The sequence below is a fragment of the Pygocentrus nattereri genome, chromosome 3 (genome assembly GCF_015220715.1).
Source record: "Pygocentrus nattereri isolate fPygNat1 chromosome 3, fPygNat1.pri, whole genome shotgun sequence".
NCBI classification, from domain to species: Eukaryota; Metazoa; Chordata; class Actinopteri; order Characiformes; family Serrasalmidae; genus Pygocentrus; species Pygocentrus nattereri.
Genome location: NC_051213.1, coordinates 21,661,807 through 21,683,150, shown reverse-complemented (window position 1 = coordinate 21,683,150; position 21,344 = coordinate 21,661,807). Strand labels below are relative to the sequence as shown.

The 21,344-nt window shown below is 38.7% G+C and overlaps 1 protein-coding gene across 2 annotated transcripts in view; it reads right to left on the bottom strand.

Moving 5' to 3' along the window:
- grik2 (glutamate receptor, ionotropic, kainate 2) overlaps positions 1-21,344 on the bottom strand; it is a 162,735-nt gene that overhangs the window by 122,368 nt on the left and 19,023 nt on the right. The window lies entirely within an intron of this gene.

Sequence of the window (21,344 nt, the reverse complement as noted above, 5' to 3'; positions counted from 1 at the left end):
GTGCTTGGAATTGATAACAAAAAGTGCTTTCAAACAGTCAAGAGCCTTGCGGTTATAAATGGTCCCCAATGAAATGGCACAGTTACAATGCAATCGCAAAGGTCCAAAGACATGGACTATTGATGACCACTTCAGGTAGAAGCTTCCCTTTCTTGCTGATATAGGACCAGCTTCCCCAATGCAAAAGAATTTGTAACCATTGGTCTGTCCATGGTCTGCCTACAAATGTCTTTGATCATGACAATGGCTGTGAGGCTGGTCAAGTTGAAATGGTGAAAATACCTAAATTTAGTGTGTTATTAGTAATGTAGCAGTTGAAACAAGAAGTTCAACTTTAAACAATAACAGGCCCATGTCATGTAAAACCTCACTTTCTTGAAGTAGAACAGTTTGATGTAGTGTAAATATTTTTCAAGTTTCAAAATGTACCATTCACTCCCCAGTCCACAAAGTCTGCATATGGAAACTAAGTTGCAAAAAAACTAAGCTTGTTCTGAATTTACTGTACACATTTACATATATCTGCCTGTTCAGCCTACAGCACTTTAGCTCCACCCATTCACAATATCGCTAAATGGAGAGTTTTGGTCCTTGGTGTAAAAGTAGAGGAGGCAGTGGATAGGGCAAGATGGAGGCAGATGATCCGCTGTGCCGACCCCTAAAGGGAGAAGCCGAAAGAAGAAGAAGAAGAGGAGAGTTTTGGTCCAGACTGTTTTTGAACGATGCATAATATAGGGTAGCCAATCAGAACAGATATCATTTACAAATATCTTAAAGGCACAATAGCAAAAACAGCCGGTTTAATTCTAAGGGATATAGAGAACTTGTAAAATGACAATGTAAAAATTACTTGTTTGGTACATAAATCCACACAAACATTATAAGTGGACCACAGGGAAAAGGATCAAATGTGGGCCCTTTATCTGTTTATAGTTTTTCACATTAGATGGGTTTCACAAATTCTTATGAATGCAACTGCAAGTCCATGTTAGCTTCCTAACTTCTAACTTTAGCCTTAATAAGAGAGCTTGTAGAACTGATCTCAGATGAGTGTGAAACTTTAATGACTAGTCAGAAGCTCTTTATAATCTTCTGATATACAGTGTAATTATAGGCTGTGGCATCTAAAGTTCCTGATCAGAGAGGCAAAGTCTCACCACACTTCCCTGTTCTTGAAATGTGTGTGTGTGTGTCTGTGTGTGTGTGTGTGTGTGTGTGTGTGTGTGTGTGTGTGTGTGTGTGTGTGTGTGTGTGTGTGTGTGTGTGTGTGTTTAATCCTTCTTCATGAAGTGGAAAGGAACTGTCTAATCCCTCATTTTCGGCTCCTTCAAAGAGTGCAGGGCATGCAGAACTACTCTCCTCATCTGACACCCATCATATCGACTAGGCGGAGATTCAAAGATGAAATATCATCCATCTCAATTTGCTTGTAGGGAGGAAAAAAAAAACATACCCAGAGAAATTAATTACAACCCCAGTTAGCTTGATGCCGCTTTAGAGAAGAGATTATTTATGTGGAAAATAGGATGCTCGTTCTGCCTCTTTCTTTCCCCCGATAGTGACAGGTTGATGGCTATCAGTGTCAGAGTGTCAGCCCAGCGTAACGAGAAGCATAGTGTAGTGTAACAGGCTTGTAGGACACATTCCATCTTTATCACAGCCAGAGCTGTGATGTAGGAGACAGAGAGTAGTCTCTGTGGGCCGTGAAGGAACAGGAAAGATCTAGAGGCTTGAATTACTCCCTGTATGACCTCCATGTGTACAAGGATTGTGATCAATTCTGTTTTGGTTCAGTCCATCCTGTAGATTATTCATTCATATTTAGCACTTTTGAGTTACAAATATGAATGGAATGGAATGTGAGTGGACACAAAAGTCAGGCAGACATCAGGTTTGGAGATTTTGAGACCTACTATATTATACCTTTACAAATTAAAAGCAAAATGTCCTACAGCATAAGATATAAGATAAGATGAGATGTCTCAGTGTAAGATAACACAAATTTATTATACCTCAGTGCTTACACGTTCATGATCAGGCAAAAATAAAAACTTCAGACTACTACTGTACTCAGTGTCTACTCAATGCATTGTAAACAGGAAACTGAATGATTAACTCACAATTATTGGCCTAAGCTTCTCCAGGAATCATTATGCTTTACTATATATATATATTTTTTTTTTTTGTGGAGAGGATATCACACTGTAAACGTTACATGGAAATTCTAGAGATCTTTCTAGGTTTTGGCTGAATTTCTGCATAGTTAAATCATTGTGATGTGCACAAAGTCATTCAAAATGGTTTGATGTAAAGTGTCCTTTTCTAGAGAAACTGTTCACAGTGGTGGTGATAGGAACTTATAAATACATTGCCTGTATTCTATAAATATTTTTTCCAAATATTCAATATAAACATTTGGAAGAAACATATAACATACACAAATCTGAGCTGGTAAGTTCCTCTACAATTAACCATTTCACATGAAACTACTCTGAATTACTTTGTTCACCTCTCAACTGAATTATGCTGAAATTTAGGGAAACAATCTGTGAAATTCCTCTTTAAGGTCTTAACATATGTCTGAGGAAAAAGATTATGTAAATAAATAGTTAACTATTACCATACAAAATTCATGTTATACTTTCTCCACTATGTCTTTCTCATAAAAAAAAAATCTATATCATCATCTTCCATAGTTCTTCCTCTCCAGCTGCTAGAAACAGCAGGAAGCACAATGTTACCTAACCTATATACTCACCATGTTTCCTGTCCTTTTTGTCCTTTGCCCCAGCCTTTCCCAAGCACCTCCCTCTGCCACTTCATCTTATCATACAATCTGCCCCTTTCATCTTCAGATTCACACTTCTTCAAATAGCTGTTACTCTATTGGCCGTCTTCACTTTTACTGGTGAGTAATACATTTTAGAAAGAAGAAAAGACTTGAAAACACTACTGAAGTGCTTGCAAAATGTCAGTGCCCTTTGCGGTCATCCAAGGCATTGTGGAACACTCACCAATTCCCAAATGCCAGCCACTCTCCTCCACACGTGAAAAATTGTGAATCTCCTAAACATTCGGAAATGTCAATGATTGTACGTCTCTGAACTGTACTCCATGTCACGACACACTACCTTCTCCAGTTAGGAATAGTACAAACACATCCTGGAAGTCTTCTAACAGTGTATCCTTCCAAAAACCTTGAAAACCCACTCCTTACCATCTGATTTTTCTGGAAAACCCTTTAAAACTGCATGTCCAGGTGGGGATTATGAGTGTATTTTCACCCACAGTTGACAAGCTCTACACAAAAGGCTGTGTTTAAAAAAAAAAAAAGCTTCAGTTATAAAAGACCTTCTCACAGATCTGTGCAGAAAATTGTCTTGGTTCAGATCACAGAGTGTCTGCAAGGGTAAGGCTATCTAAAAAGTAAACGCTCAAGGGTCAAATCCACTGCCCACACAGTGAAAAGCTGAAACATAAGAATGTATCTGACACATAGATTAATGGGACCTCCTTTGCGTTCTAGGTAAAAGCACTCTTTACACAGTCGTGAATCCACCAGGGAGCAAGAGCTCAGAATCCACTGCAACAAAGCTGACAAAATGGCTCTGAGCACACCGGAACATACTGGTGTTAACACAGCTAATTTCATACCTGCTGAGGTGAGCATTTAGTCGCCGTGGCCGTATGCTCTCTCATTTCTGTTTTTGGACAGTAGCACTTTGTGAATACACTTCAGCATAAATCTTATTACAGCCGCTCTTCTTTTTCATACCCCCCACTGGCCACCCCCCCCACCCCAGCAGATCGATTTGCCTAACAATGCTAAGAATCCCTCCAGCTTGACTCCTCCACCTTGGACCAACTTGGCAAGAGCCTGGAAAATGCTGCCTTCTCCTTTTTTAATGAGGATTCTTTTTGAACTTGGCCGTGGCGTATTGATTTTCCACTCGCAGTCAAGTGTGCGATATGATCTCGGCAGCGCGGACGGAGATGTGGTTGAGAAGAAGTGCCCTGATGTGATTTTCTTTCATTTCTTAGACAGTTTGGCCCCTGACACCCCCAGTATTGTGAGGTAATCCTTGTCCGCTTAAGAGATCAGCCTTGGATCTAATGAGATATGAATATGTGCCTCGTGAGGCCCATCGACTTCTTGTGGGGCTCTGGGTAAATGATCACCCTATCTCTCTGTGGTGGAGATTAATTAAGGCATGCATTTTTATGTTAAAGGAGGTCTATGGGATGGGCGGGGGGGCTGTAGGCCAGGAGTAAATCAATGGTGAATTTTTACTTCTGAGGAGAATTCCTTCAGCTCAGCTCACCTCAGCAGCTGGCACATTGTGTCTTCTCCTAATACACCCTGCGTCTAGCCCCAAAGCTCCTAAACAGCCAAAAATAGAGATAAAACGATAAAAAAGGAAATGCTGAAACACTGAAGCAGCCACTACCTGTTTCACCTGAAGTCTGTTTACTTCAAAAGAAGTTGCTTTTCCTGTGAAAAGACAACGGGTGTTGGTTTCACAGTTGCAAAGAGGCCTCCATGATTCCCAAGACTGCAATCCTAGGTGCAGAACAATCGGACAGGTAAGAGCTATTCTAGTCCCGAGAAGCAGAGAAATCTATCTTTTGTGAGCCAAGAAGGAGGTTAGCATTGCAAAGCCATCCCCCATTTACAGGGAAGTGCTTCCATCATCATGTCGAGAATTATTCCCAGCACATTTGTCATCTTGTTCAGAATTCATTTCCCTGTGAATTGGGGCCAGGACCCTATTTATTCGTTTGAATATTTTGAAAGGTGCCTGGATAAAACTGAACCAATGGATTTTTTCTTTTCTTTTTTTTCTAAAGATATGAGCAATGGCTTTGGTTACAAATCCAGAATGAATATTTTCCCCTCTTTCTTTATGAAACTGTAGCTAGTATGTTTGAATGAGAGAAATGCAGCTGAACATGCACTAGAGATAATGAGAAAACAAAGGGTAGCAAATCAAATTGACAGAAATTCTATTTTCTGGTGGAGAAAACAGAAACGTCAAGTGTGCGTTGAATTATAATGTCAGGCCAAGATGGCTGAGATACAGAAGGTACTGTGCTGTGCAGTGATAAAAGATGAAACAACAAGCATGATTTATCAGTAGAATTTGCAAATTGTATTGTTTCTTCCCAGCTGCCTTCAGTGATGCACAGGACATATTTGTGTGTGTGTGTGTGTGTGTGTGTGTGTGTGTGTGTGTGTGTGTGTGTGTGTGTGTGTGTGTGTGTGTGTGTGCATGTGTGCATGCTGGTTCCTGATGAAAACCTCACATATTTCCTCCTGTAACAAGATGACGGTCATGGTTTCCTGCCCAGCGCTGCTGCTGCTGGCTGACTGGCCAGGCTGAGTGAATGGTCTATGGCTATGCTTTGTGACTAATGAACTCTAGCTCAGCCGCAAGGTCATGGACAGGTGGGCTCCATGGTAACGGCAGAACCTTTATCTAACGCTGGGCAGGCAGTTGCGAGGCCACCTTCTTCTGGAAGGTTCTTTGGAAATCTTTGAGATGGAACAAAGGGTGATGGATGCAGTGAAACGAGCCGGCTGTCTCGGTAATGAACTTGTTCCCTGAGAATTCTCAGACAGGGACAGGTGACAGGAGTGGTTAGTCCTTTCCTATCCTCATAAAATACCAGGCAACCTCTCATATGTACACAGAAAGACAGACCACCCTAGTTTATGTTGCCCTGCTAGTTTATGTTGCCCTGTCAAGGTTCTTCAAACCACAAACAGTTAAATCTGTAGACCTCTGTGTTACGTCGCTATTCTGTAGTTGGCATCATGCCTATATTAGGAACTCTGGGTCTGAGCAGAAGATGAATGGCTTTTTGGAAAACTGCTGTTACTGTGCAGAAATGTTCCAAAGATGATACGTTTTGTGATGCACATATTAAACACTGCAACATTTTAATGCACAATTATTGTTTCTTTTTTTAATTTAATGTTTAACTTAATCATTAATGTAATGATAAAATATGAAATGTGGCCTGTGCAAAAGTTATAACACATTTTATATATATATTTTTTTCCCAATATGGTATACAAAAAATTACAGAAAAATTGCCATATTTGTGTTTTCTCTGTGTAGAGGGCATACTAATTTATTTTCACTTATAAAACCAACAAAACATTTTATTTCACCAAGGGTGTTCAAATTTTTGCTAAGACTATATCAGTTTTAAAATTTCCTCATAGACTTACTTTCATGAAATATCATTTTAATATGCAGGGACATTAGCTTGCTTGCATGTATTTGTATTTGACTGCTAAGTGACCTTGTAATTCAGTGGGTCTATTGACATTAAGGAGCAAAACATACACAGAACAAAATCTATCAGTTCTCAAACATTTTTGTTTACTACAAGGCATGACAGCAACTATTTTCAAAAATGTCATTCTCTAGAATGATGCATATTGGTGGTCTATAGAGAGAAAGTGCAATAATGTCATTTATCAAGAATTGCCAAAAAAGCAAGTAAGCTTGTTTATAGCTATACTGATTATTTTTCCTCAATACACATTTCATTCTGACACATCTCGAAAATGTGGGCTTTACTGATGAAGGAGCGAAGGCAAATGTAGCTAGATATACACAAATTCCCTGGAGAAAATCTATTCATAATCCAAATACAGAATGTGCATTATCATGCTTTGTTTGCAGATAACCAGATGTCATGACTGAGGGCAACAGTTACTGATATACCCTCCACATTCAGTTCATGCATTGCAGCAGAATGGCCATTTTTGCCTGTGCTGAATATAAATTCAAATCATTATTTTCACAGATGGAGAATAATAAACCAAAACCACCATCTCTGAAGGTTTAATCAGTCCTGCATTTTCAATTGCACACTCTGAAAACATAATACTCGTAATAAATAAATAAATGCACCAAAGCATTTTAGCTTTTGCTTGGCTTTTGTGACGGCCTTAGTGTGTTTCAATCAGCCAATTCATACCACACACGCTCTCTGATTCATGCTTACTCAAATCCTCAGCACTGCCAGCCAGGTTCAGTATGCTGTCCTATCTGTTCTGGACTCAGCGGCTGTGATTTTGGTTAATGGAATAATCTGACAGTGAGTTGTAACGGACATTGCAGCGTAGCATTTTCACTCTTTGCACCATGTTGGCTCCCACTTGGGGAGGAGGCCGTGTCTTCAGGTATGAACCATCAAATCCATTAAGCTCTGGCTAATATATTAAATGACATTTCAAACTGAATCAGCTCATGCTGAGACTAGCGCTCCCCCCCAGGCTGTGTCTGTGAATCTGCTATGACAGCCAAACCAAATTCCATGATGAATGAGGAGCCAATCGCAGTCGTATGCTTCTCACCTCCTCTCTAGTCATCTGTCTTCTCCTCTATCCCTTCAGTGCCCGCTCTCTCTTTCTCTCTCTCCCTCTCATTCTTTCTCCTCTCATTCTCATTGAGAGAGTGCTGAACAGAACAAACGCTTTTATTTAGAATGATACTGATGAGGCCCTTGCGGGGAAATATCTTAACGGCTGAATTAACCTCTCGCTCTTTTCTTCTGCTCTTTACCTTCAGAAAAACCATCTGCTTTTAGTCACCTGTGACTGATATTTCCCTTAAGCTACTCACGCACAATCACACATATAAAGTCTCCCTCTATCTCTCTCTCTCTTTCGCTCTCTCTCACTCTCACAGTGCTTCCGAAATGCTGTGCCACTCAGAGATATCACTATGCCTTGCTCTACAGCAACTTTAACTAAATGCTTTAGCCAGAGACAGAAAAGATTTGCTCAAAGAATGTTAAAAGGCCCAAACGGCATAACAAAATAACCTCAGAAATAAGCAGTGACAGTAACCCTTTATAAATATTCATAGAAGCTTTTAAAAGCGAGTAATCACTTTCGCTGTTCTGCATAATGTTGTGTATTTATTCAAAACGTCAGTGCGTGTAGGGAAAATTGCTGTGTTTGAGCAGGCAGTGTTTGTGAAACTGCAATAAGCTACAGAGACCGATGCACAGACTGTATGGCAAGCAAACACTATGTTTGAGGCTTCTGAGTAGAGGTGGGAAGCTGCTGAGTGGCAATGAATTGTTTGTGTGTGGGTGTGGGTGTGTGTGTGTGTTTGTGTGTGTGTGTGTGTGTGTGTGTGTGTAGGGCTGCAAAAAGTGTGTCTCACAGTCAGACAGACATATTAAGGGTGCTAAATCATGAGGAAACAGCAGCACACCAGCTACTAATTAAGCCTCACACTCTCTGTAGGAGTGAGATCAACATCTGAGCATATCTGTAGCACACACACATACATTTACACATAACAGTGATAGAGCCATTCTCTCTCTCTCTCTCTCTCTCTCTCTCTCTCTCTCTCTCTCTCTCCCTCTTTTCCCTGTTATATTTTATAAGATGTGAAATGTTTTAGATAGCTGCCAAAAAGTTGCCCTAACCCAATGAGAGAACAACTATATTTGACTTCCTTTTTTTGTCTTAGCATTTCATTTTTAATACTTTCAGTAATTGAACATGGAACACTATAAGTAAAAAAGATTTATGACCTTTGACACTGCACAGTTGTCACTAATATAGATGCACAGATGTAATAACAAATATGCAGCTGCCAGTTATGAGCTCATGACAGAATGTAGCAAATCAGGCCCTTTCACTCCATTGTAGGCAGTGGCAGAGTGCCTCATGTGTAAGGATATTGCTAAAAGGGTCCATCATGGACAAGCAAATTATAGCTATACGTAACCACTGCTAAATTATTCAAAAGTACAGTTCGCTCTCCAGTCTATATTGTCACTGTCAACACTTTCAATATAAGTTAAATTAAATTTATTTCCTATTAAATTTCCTATTTCTATTTCACTAATTATGTAAAGGACATCTACTGTGCTCAAATGATGTAGAAAATTAAAACATTTTAAGATTTTAAATATTTTTTTGAACAGTGAGAATTTAGTCAATATAGTGTCATTGTCATATCAAAATTGTGTTTCTCATTTTTTTCCTACATTATCTAAGCACACTAGCTGCCCTTTAAATTGTATGAACATTTCAGGACAGTTTTAAAGAGCAGCAAAGATATTCAAGCAATAGAACATGAGAGGGAGTGTGTTATCGCAAAATAATATCACGGCTGTGATTTGGTCACCGTAGATCATCACAGCCATGATGTTATAGTGAAAACACACGACCTCCACGTTCTATTGCTTTTATATAACACTTAAATAAATAAAATGAATTGAGCTGTGAACGTGGCATTTAATATGTTTTAATGTTAGCGATTCCTTCCACCAAATTATAGTTCCTTAACAAGCAGCTCAATGCTCTATCACAGTAACGAGCTCTGCTCACTTGCTGCACAGCTAGCAGTTTGTTCTCCAGCTCCTTATACAGACCAACCGACAGTTTTGAAATTTAGTGTAGTCTTCAGAATCTGACCAAATCGGCTGTCGGTCAAATGTGATCTTAAAAGTATCAATGTTCTGTTTGTGCACAAAGAAAGAAGTAAAAATATTCAAATGGCTTGGGTGTCTCCTACAGCTCTCAAACCCATTGCTTAGCAATGGTGATACAGTGATACAGTGTTTGTAAAAAAAAACAAAAAAACGTGATGTTATGGCGAAATACCAGCATGGTTAGAATGCTTCTCAAACAATACAAACTGTATGAAATAAATTAATAATCAAAAATGTCTGTTTTGAATTCAATACATTAATGCATTTAAACATATCCACCTATTCAGCTCCTAACTGTTCACTCTATCTCTAGACATTTTAAAGGGGGTTTCAGTCCATACTGCTTTTTGAATACATCAGTCTTAAGAGCACAAAAATAAAAACAGTCAGAAAGGTTGTAAAACTTTATGGTATCTTTATGACAAGTGTCATAGGGATATTTTAGGGAAAAACTTTATGAAAGCAAAATCCTCCACATATACTACTGACATGCAAAAATGTAAGGCTGAAGCACTGATAGATAGCCTTTGACTTCAACAAGGCACTCTCCTCAGTGCTCCCTTAACTTCTTTATTTGTATACTGCCTTGTCTTTTTGGCCCTCGGCCCACCACACATATTACACTTCTGCCCCAAAAGACAAAAACTGTGGACACCCAAAGATTTTTTGGTCCTGTATTCCTGCCCTGCTCAGAAACTCAGGAGCCTCTTTTTTTTTTGCATGCTCTTTCTCTTCCACCTCACAAGCTGCAATGCAGAACAACCCACACAGTCAACAGCAGCCACAAAGTCCCTCAGCATGGTGCCAATTCAGGCCACCCACACAGTCCTGTCTCCACCTGTTTGGGTTTAAAGCTCTTCCTCCCAATACCACCCTACATCCCCACGCATGTACACACACGCACACACTCAAGAGCATAAGCGAGAGCTCCCACGCACTACATCCAGCAGCAGCCTGAGCCGAGAAACACACACGGACAGCAGGAGGTGTGTATTGGCCCTAGACAGTTTAATGACAACCCTGTGTGCACTGCTTTGCCGCCTCATCCACATAGGATAATGATGTGTGTCTATACATGTGTGTCTCTCATAAGCTTAAGTGCTGTCAGTCTGTAAAGCCATTCAGTGTGGCATCGTTTCGCACAATGAAAAAGGCAGAGTGTATGTGACAAACTGTCACAATGTGTTGGCGCATTTGACATTACATGGGGCTAATAACACACTGTATTTGAAAAAGTCTAGGTAGTAGAAAATGATCCGTCAGCTCTCTCAAGTCAAGGACACTCTTTTTCAGCACAGCTATACTGTTCAATGACAATCACACGAGCCATTGTATGTGGTCACAGAGACACGCGACTTTGCTCAGATTCCCACCAGAAAACAATACAAATTGTCCACAGCACCTGCTCATTCAGACAGAGCAGCCTAACCTTTGTAAATGTTACACAGGGCATACATGAATGCTGGGGGCGGGGAGGTGCTTTCATAAAGAGCACACATTGTCTAATCAGAGCATGTGGAGCCTGCAGGGAGATGAGAGCTTTCTAATTTAGGGCTGCAGCCTAGCATAGAGCTAAATCTGAGGAGCATGTGTTGAAAGAGGAGGGCCACAGGTTGGCCCACTGGGCCAGCCAAAGAAAAGCCTATTCAGAACATAAAAGACTCTCACAGCCTCAAATATCATAATCCACTTCAGAGCAGCAGTCTCCATGATGAGTTTACATTCCAGTCTCACTAGACCCGAAGCTGCCCACTTTCGATCATGCATTCCACTGGCAGCTCCATTTTTCAATCATTACATTAATCAATTCAGCAAGTCAATTCATTAATCACCTTATAAGTCAATAACCACCCATTCACCACTCTATCTAGTGACCTCTCACCTGTGTATATGGACAGTTCATATACTTTTCTTCCATTTCCGGGTAGTTAAGATGGAAAACAAGAATAAGACTCGTTGTATTATGTGAAACCTTCCAGAGAGTTTCCAAGTGTATTTAAAAGGAAATTACATTAATTTTCCAAAATCCAAAATGTGAACAAAGTCAGTCAGAGTGAACTGATGTGAAATGTTTCACTCTAGAGAAACTTACCAAGTCTTACCTGTTCACAGCAGTTATGATAGGAACCAGACATTAGAAGAGTTTAATCTAAAAAGTTTACCACTATAAAGAAATCTGAGTCAGTAAATTTCTCTTCAAGTAACCATTTTACATCAAACTACTCTGAATTAATTCTGTTACATCTCAACCACTAAATTATGCAGTTTTTTTTTATCTTAAAGGCATGAGACTTGACTTCTGACTTTCTTTACTTTAATGTTTTTGGGCTCCTCACAGTCCTCAAAACTTCTTTAAGGAAACTTAAGGAATCTCTCACTCTAAAACCATGTTAATCTACCATCCACCTCCAGTGCTCTCTCAGGCTCGCCAGCTGGCTGCCTGCATGTGTGCCCTGCCATGTCTCTTGCCTCTACTCCATTCAAATAAAGCATGTCCCACAATGCATTTTTAATAAGGCGCAGATTAGGAAACTGGATTTAGAATCAGTGGGAATGGATTAATATTTCAGCAGAGAACCAATTTCCCTTCAAAATTGAAAAGACTGAGAAGAGAGTCAGTTTTGTCTCACAAGTTTGGGAGGGGTCACGGGAATAAGGGGTGGGGGGGGCTACATGGAACATAATTGTCTTCCATATTTCATAGGCCAAAGAACATGTAGGTCTGGGGCTTCAGATGAATGTGATTCAGCAGGACTGGATTCAGTGTCTTGCAGAGTTCTTCCAACTCTAAACACACATGACAGGTGAACAAAAAAACGTCCTGTCAGATAAACAAGGGAATCACTGGAAATAACCCAGAATGGAACATTGTTCTCATACTGATACATGCTGACACGTCTTTCTTTTTTCTCCCCAATACCTTGCAATCACAAAATTTTACTATACCATAAACCTTAGTTTATATCACCCTCCAGAGAAGTTATAGTATTATTTATATTCTTTACAAACTATGGAGCACCTGCTTGTGAACTGCAGCAAGGAGGCTACAAGTTCACAGGATCAGATCTATTTAATGCTGAAGCCCTTATAGCCTTTAGAAAAACCTAGAGTCTTCACGAGTAAAAGACAAGCCAAGAAAACTCAATAGGGCAAATGAATAATTGAACAAATCCTGTCAAAAGTCTTGTGCAAATGTGTCAAATTTACATTTAGTCAATAGTTTGAGCAGTTGCTGTGTCAACTGTATTTAAAGTCACTGAAAACAAAGCATTGTCCTGCCTAAATGTATCTCAGGAAAGCCTGAGGCATAAGCAATAGAGCGGCAGGACACCACTATCGACAGAGCCATCATAATTCAGCAGATAATTACAGGCCAGACCCAACACCAGGGCAAGAGAGAGTGAGAGTGAAAGAGAGAGAGAACAGAAAAACAGAGCTATACAGTGAGAAACACAATAGTCTGCTAAGAAAATGCTTCAGGAGGTTGTACCAGAGGCATATTGCTTGGAATTGAAAGAGTTAAGCGGTAACTGGTTGCTCAAATGTAAAAATGAGCATTAAAAACAAGCAGCAACAGGAACAATGTCTTTAATCAGATGATTCTCATTCCTTCCTGCTGTACAGTGTAGGTTAATGAGGGCGTTGCTTAGGAGTGACTGCCACATGTTCTGTGATTAGCTTTTGCAACACACTCTAACCTTGGAACAATGTTCTGGTGTTTGGGTTCAGCCATGCAGGAGAAACTTTCTATTTTATTACTAATCACACCCTAATTAATTTCGCTGTCCCATACATGGTTGTCAATTTTTGTGACTTGAACTGAACACTATGCAAAGCCACTATCCCACCAATTAGTCTATGCAAAATAGAACACTCTAACTGCTTAAACCACTCTGGTCACAGTGCAGTCGTATGAACATTTGATTCTGGGCGTGCTTAGAAAAGCAGCAGAATTTCCCTCTTAGAGACTCTCTGTGATATATGGTGCACATAGCAAATTGATAGTTTAGACCCACATGCATGATAACTAGGGTAAATATGAAAAAAGACTAGTGCAACATTTTCCTCCCTTTCTAAAAACGCTAAACGTAATTTGCTACAAAAGAAATTAATCTTAGGATGCTATACACAAGCAAATCCTATAGAGACCACTCTTCACTCTTCCACTCTTTTATTCAATTTCTACTCAAAATGACTAGTAAGTACACCTTATTCATTTTTTCAGTAGACATTTCTGAAGAGATTAAATATAAGACAATCCACTTGCACAAAGAAGTTTCCACTTCAAAAAGTGACTGAAAGATACAGAAATGCTCTCCTAACAACATAGATCACCAAAACTATCACCATCAGATAAACAGCACCTAAAGCTTCCATCAATTAAACAAAACAGAAAATCAAGCTTCACTTTTGCTTCAGATCATATTAAAAATCCACAGGTGTTTCTGTCCATCCTTCCACTGTGAGAAGATAAGCGGCCAAGAAGCTCTTACTGATAAAAGGAAAGCAAGTCTTTCAAAAAGAAGTGGACACACAAAATAACAACATTCCGTTTTAATCTTTACCTAAGCAGTATGTCAGGAAGGCAAGTCTGAGGCACAAAAGAGAAAATAAGTCATTATCTTGGATGAGTGGAAATCCATGGAGAAATCTGCTATAATAGACTGGCCTCTGCCCTGCCTGCTTATTATTCATGGTCTTTTAAATATACAAAACCTAAATGAACTCACACCACAGATGTTTAGTTTGATGGTCATAATAAACATATATGCTCATCATTGCTTTGCTTCTCACACAAGTGTTGGTAAGGAGAACCGTATTGGGATTTAGCCAGAGATGATAACTATGCACATTCTGAAAGACTATTATGCTCAAAACGTTATTAAAGTAAATAATTAAATTTAATTTAAATTAAAGAGTTCATAATGAAAAAGATCACAATAAAACTGTTAGAATAATTACACAAGAGTCATTTTAGTTTCTTTCTTAGTCCTACAAAAATAGAAAACTGAAATAAAATAATAAAATTATATCATAAATTATGATAATAATACGAAGAAGAATGGCCAATGATGAAGAAGACTAAGAAACTAGATCATGATGGCCACAGCTTCCTACACTATTAATCAGGATTTTCAGATCACACTCTTAAAGAAAGAGCATAGACAGCTAACAAAACTTAATTATGAAGCTGATCAAGATTTGAAATTAACCAGTAATTGTCCAGCTGTGCACTGCATACCTTCACTGTCCACATCTGCTGCTGTTTTAGATCTGATTCGGAAAGAAATACAGAAGTACAGAAGTAAAGAAATACAGAAATACAGGAGTAAAGAAATACAGAAGCTCCATCATAGTAATAAGACTTTTACTTCATCCAGTGTTAATCAAATCACAATTTTAATAATCCACTTTAGCTGTGGCTACAGTCAACTCTCCAGTTTCAGTCTGGCCCACAGCGCTTCCCGTTCCTCCCTGGCTCTGCCCACTCCTTGTCACATGCCCCTGTGGCCTGCTTCTGGACTCATTTACTATGGAGTGTTTGCCCAGTTGTTTGTGTTTACTCCTTGCTGTTAATCTTGTGCTTTTCCAAGCTGTTTTCATTGTTCATAGTTGTCCTTCTTTTCTGGTGTTGGATTCTTACTTTGTTCTCTTGGTTTTGATCATGTATTCCTGTGTGTGCCTGTCTGCCTGTACTGATGATAAGTATTGTAAATTCCCTAATAAGGCTACTCTGTTCATGCATCCTGCTGTCTCCTACTTGTTACAGTAGGCTTATATAGCATAATTATGATCTACAATGTGATCTACACAGGGTACAAGAGGGTTTGGAAGATAATGATGTTATGTCCAAGAAGCCAACATTTTATAGGCTTCTCACTCTGTACACAGTCAACTTTATACAATTTAGTGACGAATTTTACCAAATAAAATTACTACAAACAAGAAAACGCATCTACAAATAGATTAAACAATCATATAATATTGTTACAACAATCTAGTAATAAGAATTGACTGGCGCTAAGATGATTTCACTTGCCAAAATATCTTTTTTGCAGTGAACTAAAATGAAGTTGTTGCTAATCCTGTTAACTGTAACATTAAGGCGACAAAAGAGATGGCAAACCTAAAATGTGCAGATTCTACTGTACGCGGGCACTCCTAATGTACCATCTGTACTCTTGAGAGACCAGTTCTGTCAACAGAGCTGCATATTGCAGGTTCTCTCTCCCTCCCTCAGGCTTTCTGCCCTCCTTCTGTAGGTGTTGTAAAAACACACAGTTTCAGGAAAGCCTGTAATCTGTAGAAGTGCCACTTAAAGCTTGATGGAGTGCTTATGCAAAACTGCAATAACAGTGCTGTCCTTTCTTACCAACCACCAATCATACTGGCTGTTGCTACAGAGGCCGTAATATAACCATATGTCACACTTTCCCTCCATTTCCACCATATTAATAACATGTTGTGTGGTGACTGTGGTCTACATTTTTAAAATATTTTGTAGTCATTGTGTCAAGTTTTGTCCGTTTTCACATGATTGGGATAAAAATTCAAATGTAGCCTGTGTAGCGCTAAAATCAAATCTGAATTCACATGCTTGCATTTCTGTGCCATTAAATAGATTCCCATAAAGTAGTTCTCTATTACACTAAAAGCATTAGGTTTTTTTGCAAGTAAGTGTCCTGGGACAGTATGTTTGAATTGTGTTGTGTGTCATAGAGTAGACAGTATGTTTTCCACAAGTTTTAATGGGTCCTCTTTACTGCATTCATAATGTGCACTGAAGCACGTACGAGACGCCCCATAAAGCCTGGCTGACAGGCTGTAGGTAGATGGAATAAAAGAGAACAGACCTGCAGACCACCAATCAATAGCACAGAGACCATCCATATTCACTACCCCAGCACCAAGCACCAGAAATATGGTCTTTTTTGTCTACGCATAAATATGCTCAAACATTTTTGGAGCTTGATTATGAGAAAATTATATGTTACTCCATCCTTATTAGTCTGCTTCCAGTGGCCCAAAGTCCTAGCTGTTTCTGAGCAGACTAATTGAACTCACCAAACAGACCTCAGGTCTCATATAAAACATGAATTTTGAAACACATTTATCATTTTTAGTTCTGTCTTCTACCTGTACCAAAAAAAAATGTTGATAGTATCCCTCTTAATAAAACAAAGAGAGTTAAGCTTTCATATGCAAATATTTGTAGGACCCATACAACATCACCCAAACAGACACGCACTCACAAATCACCCGTTTTCATTGCAGCTACTCTGAGCCCGTGTGAAGGATGCTCTTCTCCAGTTTTTCTGTTTAGGGTGCAATATTAAAATACAGAGCGCTTGAGAAATGTGACAGGCTTTTCTTCACCCTGCACCTATAACAAGGCGAAAAAATCAATCTGATGTTTTTGTTTGTCTTGGGAGCTTTGCTTAAAAGATAATATTTCATTTTATTTCACCACAAGATTGAGTATGTGAGTTTGTTCATATGCAGTGCTTGAAAACAGTGAGAGATTTAGAAAAGTAGCAAGAGGGAGAAGAGAAGAGCTCCTCGAGTGTCTCTGGAGATGCATGGCTCAATGGCAAAGGTAATTTAAAAAATGTTCAATGTTTTAAAGTGAATCAGAAATCACAATGTGTTTTCCTTCCTCAGTGTGACATATTTCCAAGTGAAACATTTTCCAAGTGAAATAGTAGTTTTGCAGAAAAATACAATATGAACAGATTTGGTCAAAAATGAAGTACCACAACTACAAGTGCATGTGTTTATTATTTGTTGAAAGCTGCATTTTAAGAATGTTTTAATATAATAAGCTGGCTAGCATTTTAGCATTTTTGTTGCTTTTGCTTTTCTTACATTTTCACTGTAAATGCAACAGAAAAAAGACTGCTGGGTTGGCATTAAAATAAATACATGTATGCATAAACGCATGTGAGAAAGATCAGGACTGACATCATGGTGACCCATCTCACAGCGCAGCAGAAAACAGCACAAATGTTGCCAGATATTTTAGCGATCTCACTCATGAACATGCACCTGGGAATGACATGAACATGAACATTTTTCCCTGCACCTGGGACAAGCTGACACAGCCAAACATCAGAAGGAATTTAGAGGCTGGCAAAATCACTACACTTCAATCAACGATTACAGTGAAACAAGAGTTTTGCCTTTTGAATGACATGACTATTAACAAGGTAAAAAAATCCAATTTGATTTCATGTTTGCTTTAACTTAAATCTGGCTATCTTGAGCTTTTATCAAACTTAAGTTAACAAAAAAATATAATACGCTATTTTATCTGTTAAAAAATCTTATGACTAAGAGATCTAAGAAGTCTCTTTGAATCATTATATGAAAGTCTGTGAAAATTACATTTCACCTGCAAATGTGCGGCTAGTCTTAGTCTTGGTTAAAACTAGTTGGGGAAAAGTTCTTTCCTCCAGCATGGTCATATGTCTGTTGCTGTATCATAACAACTAAGCATCCTGTTATATGATGAATGGACAGTATCAAAGAGTAACATTTTTGAATGTACCAAATTAGGTATGGGAATTTGTTCATATTCTATGGTAAGAGATTTAGAGATAAATCTCCAGGGAATCTGAGAAGAAGAAGGCATATTCTGCTACTTCTTCAAGTGTTCATGCAGGTTTGTGAAGTGGTGTGAGCAGGTGACAGATGGTGACCTCATCGTAGCACTTTCACTAAACTGAATTTTATTAGGCTTAAACAAGTGTGAGCACTGCTAATTTCCTGTGGTGGACAGAATGCAAATGAGGCAATGCATGAGCTCAGAGGGATGCTGCCTAGGCCATATGGAGCACCCAGTCTACTGCCAAAGCAGACGCTCAACTCAACACAAGAGCCAAAAGACCCACAGACCTACACCAACTACCACTACTTACCCCCTATTAAACACGACCAGCTGCCAATCACACCCTGCTCTTCTACCCAGTCACCTCTGAAAGTCATTTAGGTGTGTTTGTTTCTGCATTATTCTGAAATCTTACATTTTGTCCATTTTCTTCCATTTTTTGAATGTCATTTGAAAACACCAGCTACCTTTTAAATTGTTTGAACATTTTATGATGAACAAATCAATAGAAATGGCTTTGAACTGCAACATTTTGTCCCATTAACATTAACACAATAAAAGTTAAGAACCTTTTTTCACCTTTGTCCTCCACAATCAACATACACCAATCAGGCATAACCTCCCATAAGACCACCTCCTTGTTTTTATGCTCATTGTCCTTTTTATCAGCTCCACTTACTATATATGTGCACTTTGTAGTTCAGACTGTAGTCCATCTGTTTCTCTGCCCCCCTTTACCCTGTTCTTCAGTGGTCAGGACCCTCACAGAGCAGGTACTTTTTGGGTGGTGGATCATTCTCAGCACAGCAGTAACACTGATATGGTGGTGGTGTGTTAGTATGTGTTGCACTGATCTGAGTGAATCAGCACTGCTGTGTGACAAAATATGCAGAGAAACAGATGGACTACAGTCTGTAGTTGTAGAACTACAAAGTGCACCTATATTGTAAGTGGAGCTGATAAAATGCACAATGAGCATAGAAGCAAGGAGTTTATAATGTTACACCTGATTGTTGTATTAGGCTTTGTTGAAACAGTGGCAATACAAACATTGCTACTATTCGATTCAAAATTGCATTATGTGAACATTTACTTCAGAAAAAAATTACAATTCTCTGATCTTGCATTAAACGTTGAGAACATTTTTACTTGTCAGGAAAACATACTATTTTGGAGATGTGAGGTTTTTGGCTTTGTTCTGACAACTACAATATGATTCCAGAACTGGCCAATATATAAAACTCATTTTTCGCCCAAATATCAATAATCTTCCCAAAAATGCATTAAATAAAAAATATTCAGCAATCAGTTTAGGTGCATTTATCCTTTTTTCTAAATATACTGAGTCATCATGTCCTGCCAATTCTTACTTAAAATCCCAAGTGCAATTTGCTTCTCTTTCTTCTGTTATTTTATTTATATATTTATTTTCTCTCCATATGCCTGTTAAAATTTCCATCTTCAGTCTCTCACTCTGCATTTCTCCTCTTCTGCCTTCTGCAAATGAAACAGCGCTATTCCCTAAGCTCTGCTTACAATATCTGAGCACAGAAACTCACACACACAAGGAAATGTGCAGAAGCACACATTCAAACGATCACAACACAAAGGCCGTGTGGGCCGATGAAAGCCATTTCTTTCTTCCTCTCCCTTCCCATCCTTTCTCTCTAATTTCCTCCTTTCTTCTTTTGTTCTTCCTAAACACTTCTAGCCAGCCTATTCTCATAGTCTCACACTTATTGAGTTTATCCTGCCATTCCTTTACTGGAGGGTTGAAGCTGATATATTTGCTGGTGGTGTGTGTGTGGTGGGGGTGAGGTTTGCAGGGTTCGGGGGGGCTTCATTGTTGAGACAAGGGTTCCTAGGTTAGCTCATAGATTTATATCTTCCAATATTATCAGAGAGATTACAAAACATTCTCATGAACTGGAGCCATCACAATTAAGAACAAAGACCCTCAGAGGAATATCATCCAGACAAAGAAAGGTTATTCTTTTATAATCAGAAGTAGCCAGAGGACTATTCCACCTCCCTCTCCCTCCCACTCTCCCTCGCCTCATCAGAGGTGACTACTGCAATATCTGTCCTTTCAGCAGCCTCTTCCTTCCTCTGTCACTTCTCAGACATTATCTTCTAGTGAATGCAAAGGTCAAACGCTAATTCCTCTGCTAAAGCACTTAATGTTTGCTGGCATCCATTATTGAAAGGCTCCGGCAGAGAGAAGCAATGTGATCTCCGCTTTGGTCATAATTGCACTGAATGGTAGTAATGTTAAAATGGAGCAGATAATGATAGAGAGAGAGAGAGAGAGAGAGGGAGAGAGAGAAGTCTATCACACAGACAATATTTGCCTTTTTATGCATCTCATATATAATAATACTAAAAGTAAAATATGCAGCACAGAACCCTTAAATTAGCAGTAAACTTACTGCCTGTGACATAGATGAGCATAAAGACCAGTTCCACACTGCCAAAAGTCACACCAAAGGACATCATCATACCCACTCCTTTAATACTGAAAATTACTTGATATTAATAATAGCTTGTTTGATATCCTTGTAAAGTTTGGAGATAGATGTTGAGCAAAACCATACATCTTATTTTCATTCTCTATCTCAGTACACTGAGTATGAAAAGGTCCAGTGGGGCTATTGGGCTATCTGCTCACAAACAAATTTTCTTTGTTTCTTTGTGGGGTAATAGAGTGCAGCTTAAAGTGATAACACATTACATTAAGCTCTATAGTAATTATGATTAAACTCTTCAAGTCTGACGCAATAACATGACTATTTCTTAAATATATATAAAAATACATACATATAAAAAATATATTTCTTAAGAATGTGATTTTAATGCTGCTGTTTCATTTATTCAATATGTAAAAAATGTGATCGTACAAGTTACCTCTGTGAACAAGAAAAAGCATAATTAGTAAGTAAGTAAATTTTATTTATATAGCACATTTAAAAAAAGGTACTTTAGAATAAAGAAAGGATTCCCACCTTAAGAAGATTCCCACCATAAAAGAAGGATTCCCACCTTTCGAACACCACTACCATACATTCACACAACAGTGAACAGACCTCAGTCCATGGATCAACAACTGCTGAATGCTCATTGATAAAAATTTGTTTTAAATTTTGCTTTAAAAACAGTCACAGAGTGATGGCAATATAAGTTACATATCAGCTATTTTTTATCATTATTCTGACTAAACAAAACAATATGGATTTTAAAACAATGGCTTTAATATAGTGATAAAAAG